Source organism: Bidens hawaiensis, unplaced genomic scaffold (assembly GCF_021521415.1).
Source record: "Bidens hawaiensis isolate Kalapana, Puna unplaced genomic scaffold, B.hawaiensis_p1.1 tig00018026_1, whole genome shotgun sequence".
Lineage (NCBI taxonomy): Eukaryota > Viridiplantae > Streptophyta > Magnoliopsida > Asterales > Asteraceae > Bidens > Bidens hawaiensis.
In genome coordinates, this window is record NW_027492718.1 from 68,740 (window position 1) to 74,374 (window position 5,635).

Genomic DNA, 5,635 nt, shown 5'->3' on the forward strand with positions numbered 1-5,635 from the left:
TAAGGGATTTACAGCTACCAGAGGAAGAAGCAGAGTTCAGGTGAGTTTCTAGCCCCATTCCTTGTTATGTTTTCGGGGCTGTGTGCATACTCGATGTGATAGTTAATACACTTACCTTAAGTGGTAAGTGTATGCCTTGTATGATTTATGTATGATGATTGTTTGACGTTACGTGAACGATCTTCGGATATTGCACGTACCGTTAGGCTATAAATAAAGATATTAATATGGTATGTAATGTAAGGATGATGTATGAACATTATGAAGGAAAGCTTGTCGGTACGTGAACGATCTTCGGATATTGCACGTATCGTCAAGGGAAGTGATTAGCTCCTTACATGGATATTAAATAATAACTTATAGATAGTGTTCCTTTTATGGAAAGTATAGTGTTCCTTCTATGGAAAGTATAGTGTTCCTTCTATGGAAAGTATAGTGTTCCTTTTATGGAAAGTATAATGTTCCTTCTATGGATAGTAAAGTGTTCCTTCTATGGAAAGTATACAGAGTGTTCCTCCTATGGAAATTATATATAGTATGGTAATGGTAATGGTTCTTTTAATAGATATTACGTGACGATCCTCCTATGGATATTTATACGAGGTTAAGGTAGTAATATGTGTCTTCGGATACGGGAAGAAATATATGGGAATAAATTGTATGTTGCCTGATTAACTAGAACTCACTCAGCGTAGCTGACTTTTAGTATGCACGCAGGTGAGTAGGAAGAGGCAGCTCGCTTGAGGAGACACGTGGCACAGAATAAGAGGCTGGCATCAGAAGACTCAAGACTTTTAAGTTTAATGTTTCGTTTATTTTGAAAGACAACAGGATGTTTTAAGACAAGACGTGTTTTGTTATGAAATGTTTAATGAAAGCTTTTATATTCCGCGAAGTTTTAATGAACTCTGATTTGTAAGAACTGTGTTTATGAGTAAATCCGACGCTAAAGTAAGGCTACCGGGTTCGGGGCCTTACAAAACATATGACCTATGCATGTGTAGGGTATGTGTATCTTTGTATAGTTTATATAATTGTTGATGTCGAATTACATATGTAAGTTATATGCTTTTTGTATGTTGTACGTTTTTATATTGCTCAAAACAAGTATAGGTTATATAACTTTGTGTAGGTTGTATATTTATTGTTTACAATTAATTGACACATTTATATGATATTTTATTATTATTATTATTTATAACAATAATTTTTATAGGCATACTAATTGAAAAAAATATATATATTATGTTTTGATATTTAGTGTTAAAAAATACATTGATATATGCTAATATATTGAGTGAAAATTATTTTTTAATATAAAGAAATAGTATTATATGAATAAATTGTATATGTGTTGAATAAAATGAAGAATGTGTAAATAAAAAATAAAACTAAAGTAGTGTTTTTGTATCCTTTTAATTATTATGATTATATTAGTTGTATTAATTGGAGAGAGAAATTGCATTTATTGTTATATTTATATCTTTTTTATTTATTTTTAAACATTTAAAACTTAAAACAAAACTAGTGGCCCATAAGCTCATATTCATTTCTTACATTTCGTGCAATAATATCATTTCTCTCTTGAACTTAAACATATATATATATATATATATATTGATGTGGTCTAAATTATACATAAGTTACATAAATATTTCTTACACTTCGTAGTACTTTTGAGCCATGTTTTTATTGAATATATTTTTATTTGGCTTATATTTGGATTTTTAAGATTTCAAGAGACGAAGAGCTAAAAATTATAATTATTTGTTTAAAAGGTAATAAATCATTTAAAACTTATGTGATTAAAATAAACTGAAAAAAAAGGGTTCAATTTGTATGAAAAAAACACGTGAACCTAAATTAGTGAGATAATAAGTTCATATAATTCTAAAAGTAGATAAATACATAAAAGAATTGTATGGTTTGAACATAATTGTTACTTATGTCTATATTTTTTTAATAGTTCAAATATAACAATTTTATTGAAAAAAATCTTTCTTGTTTTGATTGTGAGTATCCACATCATATGACGTAATGGATTGTTGGCCCACAGAAAAATAAAGACGGTGGACAAATATTATGGGCTTACAACAGAATTAAAGGGTGCTGAGTTTATAAGAAACAAAAACCCTACATAGAGAAGAAGGCTGACCCAATCAGGGGGCTCCCTGTCACACAAGTCAAAGGAGTTTATTGGGAGTGACGGCAGAGAGGGGGCTGCCCCCATTGGTGCACATTGGAAGCTTGGAATTTAAGCTAGAAGCAAGCTGCTTGACTGGAGCTCAAATAAATCCACGACAAATTTGATTGAACAAGAAGCAAGCACCCAAGCACCCACGTCAAAAAGTCTCACGGCTAAAAGTGAATTATTCAAGTAAGCAGGCAACCATGCAGGTGAATTAATTAAGCAGGCAGGTAGACAGCTCAATAATTTAAGCTCACAAGCTAGTAGCTCAACTATTATTATTATTTTCGATGAACCGCACTTTATTTTTTATTCTTGTTTCATCGATTATTATGAGTAGCTAAATTTTTATACTGCCTGGGTTTGGATGAATACTTTTTAGACTCGTTTTATTTTCAGTCTTGGATTAATATTGATTGGTTCATATTTTGGTAAAGTTTTTATTATATTTGGCTGTGATGCATATGCGTACTTGGTATTAATTTATTATTAATTTATTGTTCCATATGTGTCTTTGTGAATGTCTTTCATGTATGGATGCATATTAGGTTACTTACTATGTGTTTATAAGTAGTTTATGGTTTATAGTCGACTTATACCATATGAACGGTAATTGAGAGTTTAGAGATACCTTATATTCTGCCACTTGAGAGACCGAGAGGTAATTAAGTGTCGTCTGTTTTGGTCTTTTGCGGGTTTGGGTAGTGATTGCACGGGAATGAGTTACCCTATTCCTTAGATTCTTACAGATCCGAAATATAACCGAATTAAATAAAAATACCCCTTTACGCCTTAGGGTGTTTTGTGATTAGAGAGACCGGGAGGTGATTTAATATTTGGGTACCTTAGCATAGTTAGGTAAGGTGAGGCCGGGAGGTGATCCGAACTATTAAACCGTTGAGCGTACATGATATTTAAGGTTCTTAGGTATTGTTGGTGAGACCGGGAGGAGATCTAGCGTACTTTAGTTATTCCTTAAATTTCATATTTTTAGAATACGGTACCAATCATAAATCCGATTCCGAAAGTTTACGAGTTTACTAGTAGGATTCCTTGCCTAGGTAGTTGTTTCACCCTATTCGAGTTCCACCCTTATTTTTTTCGTGTCTAGTATTCGTGTCAGTTTCAGTTTAAGTATTATTTATTTTATATTTAATAATTAAAAAAAGACAAAAATCAATAAAATCAATTTACTTAAGTTATTAGTCAGAGTCTAGTTTAGGTGTCGCTAGTGTCTGTGGGTTCGACATCCGGACTTCGTTAGGCTTTACTACAGTTGATAGGTACACTTGCCTGTCTAGTGGTCTAGCATTAGGATAGTCTAGATTTATAAATTTAAAACTAGAGTGTCTAGGTTAGGTTAAGTTTTTTATAGACCGCGTTTCGCACATCATATATATATATATATATATATATATATATATATATATATATATATATATATATATATATTACATATATAAACATTTTAAATGGACAAAATGGTAATTTAAACATTTAGGAGACACCGCTAATTTTAATTGCGAGACGCCGCTAAATTAAATAATTTCACCTCCTGCGACCTTCCATGCTATCTCCGGCCGACGACGTTTAATTAGGGCTATTAATATCAAAACCGTTCCAATCATACCTTGCAATCAACCATCATCGAAACCCCTGACTCTTCAATTAACCATCTGAAGAAACACTAAATGGCCCTGGCAGATTAAGGATAATCTTAGGGTTAAGTAGATGTTTCCCACGAGGGTTAGGTCCGGCAAAGATGGTTATTCTTCTCAACCTGCAAAACAGACACCGTAAGCTCGTCACTGAGAAGGGGGGGTTCCTCCTTGTGACCACCATCCGGCGTGAGAATCAGACTAGGTTGCTCTGAATATAAGTGTATATAGAGAGAAATAGCAAGAGAGAAGATGATGATACCGTTCCAAGGTGTTGGAGTATTTATAGCCGAAGGTAGGTTTCAAAGCAGGTACGGCCAGCTGTATATAATATTCCTTTTCCACCAACTATGGGCTACGTTCGTGCCACGATGGGAGTTGGTGGGTAGGCAGCGGCTGATAGTGACATTTTGTACTGGAGCGTGCTCCTCCTCGTACTATTGTCGGTGAGCTGTCACCCTGTGATTGGTTCATGGGTTGCTTTTGTCAGATCTTGTCTATTTGTCCATACCTTGGTAGGTATAGTACAAAAGATCTTCTAGAAGCGTACGGACTGGCTCTTTTGGGCTGAAATATTCCCGCCCTGCTCATTCCTTCAGGTGACATTACTGAAGTATTAAGAGTTAGTGCCTTATGCCTGTAGCCTAACTGTTAGTGCGGGTAGCCTTCCTTCTTGGCTTGTACCCACAGCTGCGGGGACAGGCAGGGTACTGTACCAAGGGAGGCTTTCCTGCGGGAACAGCTGGCTTACTGCGTGTAAGGTCTTCATCTCTCTGAGCATGGTTGGTCCTGTGGAACAAGTTGGTCTTTGCGCAGACGTATCTATTCAAGGTGAGTCTTGTGGGTCTAACTGGGCTTTGCGTCAACCTACCTCTTCACCATCAGACATTTAATCACTGGGAAATCAATGGTCAGTTTCTCAATTTGTATGTTTTCAATTGAAACTGACATCTTCAATTGGGGATTCAAGTGGAGCAATTACCTCATTTCTCCGGTTATTTATACACTCCATGGGTATTATCAAAAGGCCACATTTGATATTGCACCTCAGTATTATCAGGTATGTTCTTCTTCCTTTCTCTATATTGTACGTCCTAATTTGTTCTCATACCTAAACAGTTTTAAATTCAAGTAGGATTATGTTTGATTGAAAAAATTAGGGTTTCAATATTTTTAATTATTCTGATTTTTGTTCGGATGTTAGGCTGTATTTATCTGAACATGAGAAGTTTAATGTTTTTGGGAATGAAAGTTAACTTATGTAGCCAACATACCTTATGCTGTTTGGGTGGGGCAGAGAGCGTCAAGACTCTTTCTTTCAAGTATTATCCATCTAAGGTAATCATTAACATTTTGAGGATTTATAATACACTAGATTACAATGTTAATTAATAATATAAACTGGCCAACAAACGAGCTAGGGCCGGCTGCCCCAACTTGTCGCCCCCTTTCGCTTCTTGCAATCGTAGTTGAACCCAACAATGACTACTACCTACAAGGCTACATTTATTAATGATTTTAAGTTCTAATATGTCTTTCATTTGACAAAAAACTCAATTTCCAACATACTCTTAAAGTTTTAGAAGCTGTCTCTTTAAGTACATATAAGATTATGCGGGCTTACAATCCTGTATATGTTTGGTGCAATTGGGGCAAATAATCAAAATATGACCTGGGTTCTTGTTTATGCATTTTAATACATGCCTTCTTTTCTTTTGAGATAACATTTCCATAATTCATACAAACAATATTTACTGTGATTTCTGAACCCGAATTTGGGTTTTAGTTT